Source organism: Penaeus chinensis, chromosome 38, assembly GCF_019202785.1.
Source record: "Penaeus chinensis breed Huanghai No. 1 chromosome 38, ASM1920278v2, whole genome shotgun sequence".
Lineage (NCBI taxonomy): Eukaryota > Metazoa > Arthropoda > Malacostraca > Decapoda > Penaeidae > Penaeus > Penaeus chinensis.
The window spans coordinates 3,556,738-3,575,121 of NC_061856.1; the positions used below are offsets into that span (position 1 = coordinate 3,556,738).

At 35.3% G+C, this 18,384-nt stretch overlaps 1 pseudogene; it reads left to right on the plus strand.

The window, feature by feature from the left end:
• The first annotated feature begins 14,952 nt into the window (after positions 1–14,952).
• LOC125045911 lies at positions 14,953–17,320 on the plus strand (annotated as a pseudogene).
• The last annotated feature ends 1,064 nt before the right edge of the window (positions 17,321–18,384 follow it).

Below are 18,384 nucleotides of genomic sequence, written 5' to 3' on the forward strand. Positions count from 1 at the left end.
CCAGAATGCAGACCAAAGTTCAATTTCATTCATTCATCTAGTTCTGTATACGATGTTATCATATAGAAATAGACGTAATGAACAAAGTTGTAGGAAGTATAAAGAGAAATGTAAACCAACTATGACATTAATAGTAATGGAGATCCCACAAGGCAGTCAGTGGTCAAATCCTTACCTGTAACATGTGTATCAATGTATGTGTTCATATTAATTGATATATATATATATATAATACATATATATATATATATATATATATATATATATATATATATATGTGTGTGTGTGTGTGTGTATATATTTATATATACATATGTATAAATATGCATATATATACTTATATATACATATGTATAGATATGCATATATATACTTATATATACATATATATGTACGCAAATATATGTGTGTGTACAGTCAGAAAAAAAAACAACTTTTGTTACCTTTACTTGTAGTCAAAGAGGAGCTGAATTCAAGTCTGTTGTAGGCATTTTATTAGTCCTTCATATGGTTAATGTTGGCAAATGACAACTTTATTACAATATTCGAGGGACGACACTAATGAATCAGATATATTTAAGCCTGCATTTCGATGACCATGCATTCTCATAATTTTGATTATTTTTCATCTAAAATATAAAATAATTATTTTGCATTATTTTACTCACACCGTGACTTAATTGACGAATAATAACAATACAATACTTATCATCATATCCAATACCCGTTCAATAAATCAAATGATTAAACTGTTATCAGTATTCATGGGTATTATGTAAAGCGAAATACAGTATTACATGACCTCTGGTTTACATAAATTGGGTCTGTAATGCTTCAAAGTGAGATGTAAGTGCTTCTGATAGACTTGTAAATGCTTCAAGCGGATGCTTCTAAATCAGTTTGGATTGGGGATGGTCTATGCACCTTATACATCTTGGAGACGTTTGCGAGGAGCTATCGTCGCTCTTCATAACGACTGTGAATAAGTAATGGTGAGATCGAACCATGGCGTTTGGAGCTGCTTTGACGACAGGGCGAGGGAATACAAATGATTGGAATTATAAACCCGTATTACTTTCCTCTTAATTAACAGACTCTAATATTAACCCAATGCTGACGGGCATGGCATGTACGTACATGCCATGCCCACTGTGATTTTACTTGTTTAATTGTTTTTACACACAGATGGCTACACTTGTACTAAGTCACCAATGAGCCAGTTATGAGTACTGCCTGTCTCGCCCGTTCACCCTTTTCATTGATTTACGAAAATATTTTATGGTATCTTATTTTCCTGTTACAAATGTTTATAACATTATAATAATAATGTTTATAATAAAAATAACACCATCGATATTTATAGCACTAGTAAAAATACGTTTTTCCCGCCAATTCAAGGAAAGTTGAAATCAGGTAAGGTCTCAAGATTTACTAATTGACTCCTTTGTGGCTAAGCACTAGCAGAGCCATCTATGTGCTGACACATTACACAAAAATATAAACAATAAGCAAAGCATTTTCCCCATTTTCTATCCATTTTCCTCGGCGGCAATGGATTAAAGAACAAATATATATAATTTTAAAGAAAGCCATGTTAACACTTGAACTTCATTATACATCCGAGAGGGTTGCACAGAAATTAACATGGAAAATAACACTAACTGACATGACAGCTAATTTGTCATGCAGCGACACCTAATAAAAAAAGCGGAATGGCGAACACCAGATGTTTACTTTTTGTTTGTAAAAATATCACCCTTTGGTACAGCTCTTACATTTGCTCATATGAAAAATTGGGTGTAAATATGAAAAGACACTTATATAAATAGACTATTAGATAGACTTTCTATAACACTGTTCGGTGTATATATTAAACACACATATATACACATACATATATACATATATGTATATATACAGATATAAATATGTGTATATATACAGATATAAATATATGTGTATATATATACAGATATAAATATGTATATATATATAAATATACATAAACACATATGGACATACACCCTCCTGTGTGTGTATTTATGTGTACACATATTCATATATGCACACATACACACGTGTGTGTGTGTTGGTCTGCATACAAGACTAGGTCGAATGAACTTTTGCTTCCACTGACTAAAAGTTATCTCTTGTGAATAGAATTGGTATATGACAAACTCGGTGGATATTGAATCTTTTCGGGAATTCCTTTCCAATATTGGACTAGACTTGTGCTGCTTTTCTCTAAAGCGATTTGGAGCTTTTTCTATAACCGCTCACACAGTCCTGCGCATATTTTGTCAACACCACAATACAACGCGTGCTGATTCTGTGCTCATGCCGGTCTTTCTACGCATATTTGCAACTGAATATGACATGAAAGACCATGAGAAAAGCAGGGTTTATCTTTTACCGTTTTAGTGTGTGTGTGTGTGTGATAGAGATACCCCAATTGATGATAATGGTAATGACAAAGATGCTAATAAGGATAAAACCAAAAGTAACAAGGAAAGAATGGATCAAATAAGAATGATTATAAGAAATGTAATATTTATAATGATTATACTATTAGTACAAATATTCCAACTATTAATACCGCTTCTCATATAAATAGCGATATTATAAGAATTCAATTAGAGCAAATGCAAACGAGATTTTTTTTTTTTTAAAGCCAGTAATACCGGCAGCAACAGTACTAGAAACAATGCGGCCCCTTTCCCAAATTCCGTGAGGCTTTGTACTTTCCTTTTCCATCCACTTGAAGGCAAAGATGACGCTGCCTTTTGTTCGCACCTTTGCCCATTGTACTGCCGACCTTCTCACATTCCCTGTGTGTATATGAAGCCCAGGCGTTGTGACTTATACCTAAACTTCCCTTATCTTCACAGCGTCCGGGGAGGAATTGCCGCCTCTCGTCTTTTTTCTCTTTCTCGCACGTTCTTTGCCCCCCTCCCCCCCCTCTCTCTGTGTGTGTGTGTGTGTGTGTGTGTGTGTGCATTCATAAATATATACACATTCGTATATACATATATGAATATAAATATAAATATATAATATATATACATATATATAGATGGGTAGATATAGATATGCGTGTGTACGTACGTGTATATGTATATATATACATATACATACTATACATGCTTCTATAATTTATCTATCTACACGTGCTTACATACGACGGCCACCGTGGTGCAGCGATAAAGCGCGCGTTCTCTTATTTATAGTTTAACCGTGTTCTGCCTATACCATGTTATTTCTGGCGTTGCTTAAATCCTTTTCCTATGAGACTTTTCGTGGCTGCGCTTACTCCTAAATTATGGCTTTGCGTTTCCTATGATGGTGCGATTTCCTGGGAACAGTCTTTGATAGTTCTGCAATTTGTATATTGTCATTCTTCACTGTTCCCTCATACGCAATATATGTGAACACACATAGTTATATATGAATATTTATATACATATAAATAAGTATATATATATTATATAAGTATATATATATATATTTCAATATACATACATACACACATATATATACATATATGTATGCATATAATTACACACAGTGCATTTATACAAATATATAAAATCGTGTATATACACATACAAATTTGAGTGTGTGTATGTATGCGTGTGTCTGTGTATGTATATATATAGATAGATAGATAGATATAAATATATTTATATATATATAAATTTATTAATATATATTTATATATATGAATGTATGTATAATATATATATACATATATGTCTATACATATTATAGATAACTTTATTATAGATAGTACTATGATTGGCTCTTTATACACGAAAGTGTATAAGGGAAAAAAAAAAAAAAAAAAAATTATTACAGGGAAAAGAAAAACTAAACAAAAATAAAGATCATTTGATGTACGCGCCCCCAGAATGTTGTGTTCCTCTTTCATCATATGTAGGTGACATCGACAATCAATGTTTCCATTTTAGGGGCGAAATAAAAGCCACTCTGAGGGGAACCCTATCAAAAAGCTATTATTCCAGCCTCAACAACCAGCATAGGTACCCCCCCCCCCCCACAGTACATCCCTCAGCACTAGAAGGGCAAATATAAAATCTATATACCTTTTACACTGTGACGACCATTGTAATGTTCCTCTTTTGTTGTTTCGTCACTTCAGTACTGTATACATGTTATGTTACATACTGTTACCAAAACCTGTGTACGAAAGCAGGTGGTCATGATATAATAATTATGTCTGGCTGCACTTTATTGTTAAGTGAAAGTCTGCAAGATGCTCGTCAGTATGAGTAAAAATATAAATACAAATATGTCAAAAGGAAACTTATTGCATTGCCATAGGATCTGTCATTATTTCTTAAAATAAATAAATATAAAGATATGCTACATGTTTTTTTTTTCTCTAAAATCATGACTATTCTACAGTTAGTATAATAATTACTGTTGTCATTATTGATTCCTTTATTATTTTACCATTTTTATTATCATAACTACCATATAAAAATACAGATTTATATAAACATAAACATACATAGTTTAAGCATATCTAGATATCATTACATACATAAACATATACATATAAATTTGTGTGTAATTATATATGTATGTATATATACCATAATTAGATAACATATATATGTATGTATATATGTATATACAGGCATACACTCATACATACATACATACATCCACACACACAAATATAAACACACATACACAAATAAACATATATTTTATGTATAAAGTATGAATAATAACTAGTGTATATATATATATATGCACACACACACATCTATATATATATATATATATATATATATATACACACATTTTATGTATATCGCATAAATAAGATATATCTACTGCATACACACACACACACACATATATATATATATATATATATATATATATACACACACATACGCATAGTATATACACAAATATATGTAGATATATGCATGTGTGTATATTCAGATATAAGTATAGTGTACTTACCCAGAGTACTTTGCTAAATCTCTTTGAAGTTAGCTTTATATTCATCATCATTGATCTCATACATAGAGTGAACTCTACTCAACAAAGGATCCACACTATCATTATTAAAAAGGTTACGGTCTGTCTTTACCTCGTAAATTATTCAAAAAGGTTTGATGTGTTTGGTAGACTGCCTAACAACAAGCCATGTTTTATCATAAATAATATCTAATAGCTGATGTAAACAACAGCATCAGAATAAGAAGAGGTACTTTATTGTTGGGTGTTTAGTAAAGACTGTTGAATGCACAAAAAAAAAAAAAAAAAAAAACACACACGTGTACACAGGCTACTTGAATGGGTGGGCCAAAAACAAAAGCAAAAAAACAATATCTCTCTGATACAACCCACAGTGACCATACTCAGTGAGTCAAATCAGCGGGACTTGCTGAAACATCATTATATTCAAGCTGCATTGAAGGTTTCATATGAAATATGTGAATATCTAGCTAGGACTACAAAAAGGTGATTAGTAACCAGGTCTGAGCGGGTAGAGTAGTGGGCTGTATGTTGTGCTTTCGGAATGTTAGGAACGCACTGAATATGCAATGATGATTTTTATATAAAGAAAACAATTATTTCTACCACAGATATATGAACTATTGGCGGTTTCTCATAAAGATGTAAATAACTAAGATGGTGGTCTTTCCATTTATTATATTTTTTTTTTACCTATACACTATCAAATCTTTGTTGACTAAACACTTGGACATCGATTACTAATATTCATGAGCTATCAGTGGGTAACATCGCACGTAACGGGTTATGATTTTTATTTTCTACGATTCATGTATCAGGCTGATGATCATATCTACTATTAGATAGATCCCACCCCTTCTAATTCACCAGGTAGATTGCTCTAATCAAGCCAGATCTTCACATCTTGCACACTGCATATTTACGACAGGTTATGCTCAGTATATACTAAATATAACCGGCACACTAATTGCTTATGTACATTATTTATCAACCACTAAAATGTTTATTTAATATGTATTTTTTTTTTTTTTCAAATTCACAGACATACAGGGAAAATATTTCTGGAAGATTCGAACAGTATTAAACTATATTAATATTTATTTACACTTATAACAAAACCGTTAAATGATTAAATCAGTAGTTCCCAACCTGTCTACATTCAACTCCTTTCGCAAATTTCAATTTTCATTCATATTTCATAACATTCATTTAGATTAACTGTTAAACTGTTACGAACCCCTTTCGCCGTCTCTACACAGGGCACTCCAGGAGATACGGATGCTATTGAGAAAATAATACTTAGGTACCAACACCCACAATCCAATCCTCGTCTCTCCGAGACCGAGTATAGGAACTTAACTGTTCTTCTAGAAAGTATTAGAGGCCCAAGCGAACAAAAAGCGATATTTACAAACTACAGTTAACACAATTTTAATGTTTGCATTGTAGTACACGTAATACTGTGATATGAAAATACTATGACCCTATAGTATAATCTATACGCCTCAAAAATTTAGTTTTCAAAGAAAACGCTCTAACTCTCGGGTTATCTGCGAATGAAGAAAGAAGGGTAATGACTTCATGCAGGCGTAGAGAAAGGTTTTAAAGTCAGTGACAAGAGTGAGTGTATTGCAAAGGGAGAAAGTGGAGAAAATTTTACCCAAAAGAACCCTGGTACTGTAAATGGTAGCGCGACGTGTCACATGTAGTAGTGTTTGTTTTAACGTTAATCACCGTTACCTGTCAAATAATAAATAGTTATTTGAAGCACCCCAGAATAGGAGCTGTGATGCTGCATTCTGCTTCTGGGTCACTTAGCTTTAATGTTGGGTCTTACTTCATTTGCTTGCTTGGCAAGTTGCTAGTCACCTGCCGCTCAGTGTGCACTGTGCTTTCGCATTCTTTAATTTATCTAGCAGTGCTCATCAGAGCTAGTTTGCCCTACTTAACTAGCGCCTAGTTACTTTAACTTGCCGTACTTGGAATTCACTTTTGTCTAACCTGCCGATCACTTTTGTTACCTACCTTACTTACCGTGATTCTCCCATTACTTACATGTCAACCACTTGCCTTCTCTTACTTACCTGTTGAGTATTTACTTTTATCACCTAGCCCTCTCTTATCCCTCACACTTATTGGCAACTTACTTGATTTACTTATCACTCACTTCCACTACCTACCTGGCACTCACTTGCCTTACTTACCTGGCGCTCTTTTGGCCTACTTACCTGGCATTCACTTGCCTTACTTACCTGGCGCTCTTTTGGCCTACTTACCTGGCACTCACTTGCCTTACTTACCTGGCGCTCTTTTGGCCTACTTACCTGGCACTGGCTTGCCTTTTCTACCTAGTGCTCTTCTGTTCCCTACCTAATTTACATTTTCTTGTCCATGTTACTTGCCTTACGCTCACCTTTCCCGGTGTGCCCTCCCCTATCTGTACTCTCTTGGCATTATCTTACCTTCCATGCATGGTACTCACTTTCTTTACTTACCTGGATTCACTTTACTTTTTTTTTTACATTCACTTCACTTACCTAACTTATAAGTACTATACTTACCTGGAGTTTTCATGTGGTGTGTATCTACTGCATATATATATATACACATACGCATAGTATATACACACATATATGTAGATATATGCATGTGTGTATTCAGATATAAGTACAGGGTACCTACCCAGAGTACTTTGCTAAATCTCTTTGAAGTTAGCAACTAGCACTTATTTGCACAACTCTTCTTACCAACCGCTCACGTTACTTGCCTGGTGACCACTTAGCAAGCACTCTTACACTATCAATTTAGTGCTCACCTTATCAGAATGTCACTTACCTTACTCATCCGAAGTTTACGTACCTTACTTACGTAGCACGTAGGTACTTTACTTACCTGGCAAATACGTACATTACTTACCTGGCTATTGCGTAAGTTACTTACCAGGCACTGACGTAATTGCCACTCAGGTTGTTTACTCCACAAACCTGGCGGTTATTAGTTTTATTTTGATTCACTATCTAAATAACGATGCCAGTGGCATCAACTGGCATCGGCCGTTATCAGATAGATTTGAACTAGTATGGCAGGCATTTTGCACACCGCCACCATTGAGATTCAAAGCCATGAACCTACGCCTGAGATTTTGCTTGTTCGATGCTCTAACACAGTGATTTCAGAGCTTTTTTACTTTCACAAACATCCTGTACCTATGCCCCTGACATATTGTATATATTTTACATTTGTGTAACTTAATATGTCTGGACTAAGGAAAATAATTTCATCAATCTGTGCGTGTTATTTACCTAGATATAATTCAATATTCCTTAAAGGCAGTGCTTTATAAGATATTCTTAATAGCAACACTTTGCAAATAAGCATATACCCACCGGCGGGGGACCTCTAGGCTAGTTAGCTAATCAAAAACCATTATTTTAGCTCTGTGTCACCATTATAAATTATCAAAAGCTGTTCGCAGAAAGACTAGTTAAGTTTTCAATAGGCTGTCAGTGCAAGAGTGATATGAATATATTTGAGAACTAATAAGCAATTTTCAAAGATATAAGAAAGTACTCCAAAGGAGATTTCCAATGGAAACACCTATAACAAGAACTAACGAGCAGCTTAGAATATCAGCCACATTGCCTTACCACGCGGTTCTTTCGAAAAATCTAGTACCTCTATGCGTATGTGTGTGCGTGTGCGTGTATGTGCGTGCGTGTGCGTGTGCGTGTGTGTGTGTGACGATGTACTCCAAGCGCACAAACATGTTTAGAATATGTGTGTGATACAATGTTATATATATAATATATAGTTATACAAATATTTGTATATATATGTATATATACATATGTATATATTCTGTATATATATATATATATATATATATATATATATATATATGCATGAAGATCAAAATCAATACCTGCACCACTATTCTGCATATCCAAATCCTCTTTTAATTCCACGAAAACACATCACTCAACGCTTTTCCTTTCCTTGCCACCTTCCCGTTCCTATTACCGTTTTACCAAAATCACAAGCATAAAATCACCAACATCACATCTACCTCTCGAAGGCCCCGCCCCCCACTACCATAACAATCACCAGCTGCTGCCCCGAAATCTCTATAACCAGCCTGTAACTCTTTATTTACAGCCTTCATCAGTGCCCGCACCTGCGGCTTCGAGCTCAAAGAATTACACCGTCGTCTCGTTGGGCGTTAGGGTCCGTTAGGCTCGTTAGAGTACTTGGGGTAAATTACCCTGAAAGGCGAGCCGAAATCAGGTTGCAGTAATGAGGGAGATGGGGCGGATAAGAGGCATGTAGCTTTTTCTGTGCGCTTTGTTTTGTTGGTTGGTATTATATTATGTGCACTTGATGGCGTGAGCGCGCGCGCGCGCACACACACATACACATATGTATGCGCATGCCTATATATAGATGTTTGTGAATCTGTTTACTTAAAGGGATCAGACATGTAGTATGGGTTTGTAAGTAATATGTTTAATTAGGCCTTGAATCTTTATGCTTTATTATTTGCATCTATCGTTATACATTCTCAAGATGATTTTGATCTCTTTAATTTATCCTTTGTAATGAAAATCTGCCACATATAATGTGATTTTACAGCTACTAATTGGATAAACACCAGCACGTCTGTCATTTATTTTACCTTCGATATTTATTATAAAACGAGTGAAGTCGCACTCATGGTTTGTGAGGGAGTCGAACGTTAATTGTTTCAAAGCTCTCCCGAGAATCAAAGACGAAGTTGCAATTGATACTGTAATTAATCGCTGAACTAATCTTTGAAAGGTTTATAACAGTTCGTGTATTTATTACCGCTTCCATCAGTGTCGAAAGTTCCGTGGGGTTTTGTTTCGTTTCCAAATCCCTCTTATTCTCGGGATCAACATTACGTCTGAGAAATATTGCGCACTGTTTGAAGCGCCAGGTGGGAGCGAAAGGTAAACGAACTGCTGGGAAATTGATATGTCACCAAGAGGTTGAAGAGAGATACCGAGTGAGGGAGATGGTCGATAAGTGTAATGGAAGCATAGATGACTTTTCTGAGGGTGTTAACCTCAAGAGCTGTATTGCAAAGTTGTTTAATTTCAGTGTAAATTTATTTTATATCTTATCATTGTCTCTGTCTCTCTCCATTTTGCCTATTTTATTGTTTTCCTTTATCTTATTCACTTTCAATTCTGGCACCCCCCATCGAGCACAGTACAAAGCTACGAATCCCTCACTAAAGTGCCCTAATGTACATATTTCCCCGACTTCGCAAATTAAATACAAACTTCAGACATTGTTGATAAGCCTTTGGCCGTAGAAAGTTCCAGCATTTTGCTTATTGCTCCCCGAATGGCCTGAGCCGCGCGTTGCACATGGCCTGTTGATTATAACTGAAAACAGGAGATAAAAAGGAGTTTAGGAGACAACCGGCGCCAGCTGCAACGGGAAGCGAAATATTAAAAAGTATTACAGTGCATAATAAGAACAATAAGAGTTTTTTTTTTTTTTTTTTTTTTTTTTTTTTTTTTTTTTTTTTTTTTTTTTTTTTACACCGAGTCCTCCGACAACAGCAAATTGTGGAATTATCGTCACGTAATATTCGGAATTTTTTTTTATCATGTCTGTTCTTTTCCTCTTCGCTTGTCTTTTTCCCTTCTTCTTTTCCGCTTCGTATACGGCGAACAAGCATGGCGCTTCATATTCCCTGTCTATTCAACTGCAAACACTTTATGTGCTTCAGACCCAAAGGATAATGGCAAGCGCTGGCTTGATCATAAATGTACTTCTGTTTGTATTGTTCTCGAATAAGAGAAAAAATGTTGAAGAATAACGTCGTGTTAGCTTTTTTTTTTTTTTTTTTTTTGCGCAGTGATACAGTAAATAAGGTCTGTGACAATATTCTTATAAATATGTATATTGCATGTCACAGACACACACACACACACACACACACACACACACACACACGCACGCACGCACACATACGGTCTCCGATCAAGGCGGAAATGTGGCGTTCAACGATAAAAGGAGTAAAGCTCCCCACCAATATCAAAGAAAATCCCGGTAAACAACAGCCATTATAAGTTCGGACATTGACAAGCCCTACAGAGCTAGAAATCGTAAGCTGACAGAAGCAAAGGACGAATCCAAATCCTCTGAATGCAAGAAGAAGGAACTGGAGTAAATATTTCGCAAGGCAAAGTTGATACGACCACAGTTAACTGCATTCCTGTCGTGTGACGCGGAGGTTACGTATTCTTGTATCAGCAAAAGTTAGTAAAACATGATTATACTAACACAAGGTGGGTGCCGAGTTAATAGCACAATGTATTATTTACAGTTAGTTTTGTAGAGTTTTTTTTTTAACACAGAGAGGTATGTTGGAACGAGAAATGAAGGGTGTGCAACTGCGTGGATCCTGTTGTAAACATCAAGACCTAACATAATGTGAATGATATATAAATACCTAGCGGTCGATAAATGAGGATATGATACCAACATGATTGCTAGCAGGGTAGGGTTGTGAAGAAAAATGTCAGCGAATTGTAGACTGTATATTCGGTTGCATCAAACGAAAAAAGGAAGTTTTTTTTTTTTTTTTTAGAGAGAGAAGAAGCGGGCACATTGTGGTTGGTTTAGAAATAAAAAATCAAGAAAGTTAATTTAGACCACAATTATACCCATTATGCTTCGCCCTTGAAGTGCATTAACCACATCATTATGGGTTGCCTTTGTTATGTCTTCTGTTGTAATTAATCTAAACGTCCTTGATATCTGACACATTGTTATAGCTTATTGTTCATTTTGACCCTCTTTCCCTCGTAAAATTCAAACATTTCCTGGAATTATTAATGAGCTTTAATTGGCGACTCACAGCCTCTTGCTAGCTGTTTATTTACTGTTCTAAGCCTCTAATTTCGGCTAAATCCTTTTATTGGGCCAATTTTCTCTTTTGAACAAGAACACGCTTGCTGATTCCCTGATGTAATTTGCACGCAATGCTAGATATATACATACAAAGATAAACAAATATGTCTATATATCTACTTCTTTACATTTGTATATGAATATATATATGTATATATATACACATATATATATATATATATATGTATATATATATTTATATGAATATATATATAAATATGTATATATATATACATGTGTGTGTGAGTGTGTGTGTGTGTGTGTGTGTGTGTATTTGTGTATAAAATACACACACACAGGTATCTATACACACACGAGATATATATGAAGGTGTGGATCTCTGATTAGTTAATCACATATCGGAATTACCATCGTCACACCATCAAAACCAGCCTGTAATAATTCCTATTATTCGTCATTTGGACTTTGCTGTAAATATTTTGGAATGCAGATTAGACACGGCCACAGTAAAATGTTTTCCAGCCGTGTGCCGCGGAGGTTACAGCTTCCTGTATAAGCAAAAGTTAGTAAAACATAATGTAAATATGTAGACGTATATATATATATATATATATAAATATATATATATATATCATATATAATATATATATGAATAATATATATGTATAATTATATATATTTATATATACATGCAAATACCAACACACACATATGTGTGTGTGTGTGTGTGTGTGTGTCCTGTATCCGGAATGAAAATGAAAATATAAATCGTCATTTAGAAATATATACATCATAACGGGAAGAAAGGTCAGACTTATAAGAAAAAAAAAAAAAACATGATAAAAAAGAAAATGCTAAGTTTGCATTTTAAATAACAAGTCAGATCTTATATTATTCACAATTCAAGAACCAACGTGGATGTTTTCCAGAAAGAAAGAGAGAGAGAGAGAGAGAGAGAGAATAGAAACAAACAGAAATTATTAATTAATTAAGAGTTTAACAAATAAAAATTTGCTCTGTGCATTATCGCACATAAATCTGCGTGTGTCTTGGAGTACATACAGAACGTTTAGACCAAATGAGTTTACAAGAGTTCTTAAAACCTGCTTCAAAAATTGCATTAAGTAAGCCTGTGCCCTTGCGGGACGTTTTAAGAAGCAGTCTTGAATATCAAAGCATTTCCTTAAGTGCTTTTATCATGTATGATCTCAGAGCCAAGACAAGGGAATGGAAAGATTAAATGATGGAAAGGTTTGTTCATTTCTACGTACAGTATAGTTTTTAGCTAATCTATGATTCATGTATTTATAAAGACTGCAGAAAAGTCATATAATAGACCTTAGTTATTCGTTACAGACTTCATGGAATACTTAGTAATTGAATTTCCCAGATCCCATTTGCTTTTAAAGGTCTGTTGCATTAATTTTCAAAATATTATTTAGTTAGATTCCGCTACATGTTATATGTCTAAAATTCACACTGAGAGATTAACTTTTATTTTTATTTTTTTTTCTCCTTGGTTGTTTGTTATTTTTTGTTTTTACTTTCTGTAGCCGTTCGATTAACCACAGGCATTCTAACCTCTCTATCTTTATATCGAATTCTTACCCTGTTTATATATGTGTGTGTGTGTGTGTGTGTGTGTGTGTGTGTGTGTGTGTGTGTGTGTGTGTGTGTGTGTACTGTATTTTTCTTTGCACTTTACTATCTCAGAGATACTTTGAAGTTGAAGGGTAGGAAAGTGGGCAGTTAACGTATCAGCCGTGATGCAATATATTATGAAGACTGCATACCAGGAGTCGTAGAACTTTATTGGGTACCTTTTACCCTAAAAGCTACTGTTAGCATAGCCAACGAGTTTATCCTTAAGCAGCGGTTTGTTATGAAAGCGACCAAAAGTTTCTTGAAGAAAAATTAATAAGAGGTCAAAGCATGCTCAGACCCTAAAGCATTTTTAAATCCATGATAATTTATTGACTTGTATACCGAGACAGAGTACTTAAAGTGCATGATTCTTATTTGGAGGGCAATCTTTTATTCAATATTCCTGTTAATGCAAAGTTTCGAATGTTTAACTTTTATCATATTGGTGCGTTATTGTCACAGAACAAGGTTTCCATCTGGGGGGGGGCATGTCCCTCAGGGAAGCTAAGGGGTACTTGCTAGGGGGGTATGGAGCTATATGAAGACTATGACGTCGAATCATACTGAATTTTATCTCACCTACAGGACCTACATAAAATTATCTTTCACATATCAGTAAAATCGAGTGTTTCCATAGTATTACACTATCCATGAATAATAGTATCTGAATCTGAAAAAATGATAGACACTCACTCTTTCTCTCTCTCTCTCTCTCTCTCTCTCTCTCTCTCTCTCTCTCTCTCTCTCACACACACACACACACACACACATATATATACACAATCCTGTGTGTGTAAATACATATATATATATATATATATATATATATATATATATATATATATATAATATCCATATAATATATACACGTCAAACGGGGTAAAAAAAAAAAAAAAACATAGGGGTATTTGGGGTAAAAAGTAACCACCTTCCTAGAATAAAGAAAAAAAGGAGGAGGATTTTCTTCATGTCGTCAAAAGACATTCCAAGGTGTGCGCCACATAATATATCAATGACCTTTCCTTACAACTCTTTATGGAGAAATGCCAATGCTCTTACGAAATTTTGTTGTTTTAAGCCAGCTTTAACTTTTTTGCATGTTTTAATAATTTCACTGGGGCATTAATGTTATGCATGTTATGGAATTCATTTTCAGAGAAGAACTTGTGAGAGGCATGGCCAATAAAGCTGCATAGAAGAGAATATCCAGCCAACTCTATGGGGTAATAAAAATAAAAAACAGTAACTTTTTTTTACCCCACACCTGTTTTTTATTACCCCATTGTTGAGAGTGACACTTATATAATGGTGAAATAAATACTTGTTTTTAAAGCCATGAATTAGCACAATATAATGACAGTCCTTTCTTTTGTCAACAGTGTCAAGATGCCGAGGACATACATGCCCAAACCTAAGCTCTACACAGAGGCCTCCATTCAGGTCGCAATCGAGGAAGTCAAGAATGGTGCCTCTGTGAGGAGTACAGCTAAAAAGTACCACATCTCTGTCTCAATGCTTCGCAAGCGCTGCCTACAAAGCCAAGGACTGGTACAACTTGGGGAAAGAGGACGTAAACCTAGACTGTCAGCTGCAACAGAAGAGAAATTGGCCACATGCATTAGACAGATGGCGGGGCTTGGTTTTGGGCCTACACTGGAAGAATTAAAGGTGATTGTTTTTTATTATCTTGAAGCAAATGAGCTAGGACATGTGTTTGACGATAAAAAACCAGGTGGTGACTGGGCCAACAACTTCATGAGGAGACATAAATTAAGCCTGAAAAAAGCTGGCTTAATGCAAATTGCTCGAAAAAATGTGACGTCAGATCCATTTGTAATTTATGAATTCTACTCACTACTTGAAAGAACTGTTAACCAACTGGGCATAGCAAATAGGCCTGAAAGCATCCGGAACTTGGATGAGAGTGGGTTTCCATCAGACCCATCAAGATGGAAAACAATCGGACCTGTTGGGTGCAAAACTGTAAGAGTGTCCTGTGGTAGCAACAGAGAGAACACCACTGTCCTTGCAGTTTGCTGTGCCAATGGCGAAGCATTGGATCCACTAATTGTATTCAGAGGTAAAAATATCATGTAAAACTGGCGTGGTGATGAAGTGCTGCCAAAGACATATTATTCAGTCAGTGAAAGTGGCTGGATGACAACCTCAATATTTCATAACTGGTTTGAGAAGTTTGTTGATGAAACTAAACATATACGCCCTTTGTTACTGATATTCGATGGACACCTTACCCACATGTCAGTTCTTACAATAGAACTGGCCATGAAAGAGAATATCACACTTCTGAAATTGCCTGCTCATTGCACAGATGTCCTACAGCCTCTAGATGTTTCATGCTTCAATGCATTGAAGAGTTACTATGAAAGAGAGCAAACAGAACAAGTTCACAAAACAGGTGCACGTGAACCACTGCGAAAAGCAGCATTCGGAAACCTCATCAGTAAATTCTGGCGGAAAGGTCTTAATGAGAATAACATTAAAGCTGGCTTCCGTGCTACAGGGATTTATCCAGTGGATGGTTCAAAGTATAAAGCAGAACGTCTGGATAAAGTTAAGCTAGTAAGCTACAATGCTTAGGTTGCAGCTGGCAAGCCAATCAGTGATGACGGATCACCAGTTCTCACAAACCAACGAGATGACCAGCACACCGAACATGCCAACCTGGAGGTCTCATTGACTACACTAGATGACCATCATCCAAGCACATCTAGCACACGAATAACACCTGCTACACCACTGGTATCTACAGACGGGAAACAAAATGCACGACGAAGCCTGAGCTTCACATCACCAGGCACGTCCTCGAGCACCACATCTCTCTCCTCTGCTCTCGACCATGCATCCCCACAGGAATTAGTGAGAGCCTTACAGAAGCATGCACCTCCAGGAATGCGGTTCGAAATCAGCCTTGTTTGCAAAGAGGATGAGACCAGTTTTGAGAAGATTATTAAATCAAGAGGTCGACCAAGCACTTCATCCCAGCTACAGAAACGACACAAAGTCTCTATGCATGGGGCTGTGATATCAGATGAGAAGTTTTTACAGCAACAAAAGGAAAAGGAGAGCAAGAAAAATACGGCAAAGAAAAAACAGGCAGAAGTGATCAAAGACTCTGATACAGATAGCCCAAGCCCAATTGAAAGTGATTCTAGTGATTTGTCAGACATTGATGATGAAAACCAAGACTGACTAAAGAATACAGTCAGTCGGTCATTGCGACGAAAAGAGTTAAGGGCCATGTTGCCTGAAAAGAAAGACATTGAAAAGGACATGTTTTATGCAGTGTATTATGACAAGCCATGCAGTTATTATTGGGGAAGAGTTGAGAAAATATTGAAGGAGACAGAGGACAGTGAAATGAGTGAAATTGAAATGAAGTTCTTGAAACGATCAGTGCCTTCTAGTGACCCCAAGTGTTTGCGTTGGGATTGGCCCCTCATGTCTGATTGTGAGATTGTACCTGTGTCCTATATCTTTGGTGGTCCAGCCACACCCATTGTAGAGAACAAATCACGCGGAAAGCCACTATTCTGTTTCGCTGAAGAGCTCAAAGTATTTGAAATGTTCAAAGCTGCATCGAGGTACGGATTTCACTCCCCCAAAAAAGATGTGCACTAAAACTTTTCTTTACTTTCTACGCGTAATAGTACAATCATAGAGATTTTCTTTTCCTTGTGATTCTGAGATTCTGCATATTGGATATGACAGTGTGGATGTGAATTTTAGATATTAATGTGAACCATTTTGGATACGGATATATATTATGTGAAAAATGTTTATGCAAATTATATATATAATTTAGTAAACTCTTGATGTGCCACTTCTTACACATCTATACTCATTGCATTATATATAGGAAAAACTCTATTCAGTTGCTCATTTATGATAACCATCAGTGATGTTTTATTTCCATTAGTGTGTAAGATTTTGCTATGTTTTTTTATTACCCCGAAAATGGATCATTTTTACCCCATCTCTGGGGGTAAAAAAAAAATGTATGTTTTCTTTAATATTACGTAAACATCAAAGGATAAAAAAATTATTCTTGTGCCATTTAAAAGGGTTTTATGTACCTGTCCAAATAAAGTATAGTATTAAGTTCTACAGTTGTTACACTGATCAGTAAATCAAAGTTTGTGTATTTTGTTTTTTATTACCCCGAAAATGGGGGTAAAAAAAAATGTATGTTTTCTTTAATATTACGTAAACATCAAAGGATAAAAAATTGATTCTTGTGCCATTTAAAAGGGTTTTATGTACCTGTCCAAATAAGGTATAGTATTAAGTTCTATAGTTGTTACACTGATCAGTAAATCAAAGTTTGTGTATTTTGTTTTTATTTACCCCGTTTGACGATAACATAACACATAAATATATGAAATATATATATATTATATAATATATAACATCTATATAATATATAACATATATATATATATAATATATATATATATATGTGTGTGTGTGTGTTTGTGTGTGTGTGTGTGTGTGTGTTTTCCTTTTGTCTCTGTAAGGCCCTGTCTGATAGCAGCAGAGTATTATCCTTTACAGATAGTTAAGAACACAAATAACCTTCCTTAGGATGCGTTATATGAAATTCTCTTCCCCTCAGTTACAGCCCTGTACCTTTACACAAGTTGTTTTTTTTCAATCTCATTTTACACGCATCGTGAAGTCAGTTGAGACCGCCCTCGTTCCAGTCTGTTTACAGGTATATGAATCTGTAATATGAACATTGTGTACTTTGACCTCCGCGCTATTAAAAAGAAAGATTTTTGCTGAATCTTATATGCTATG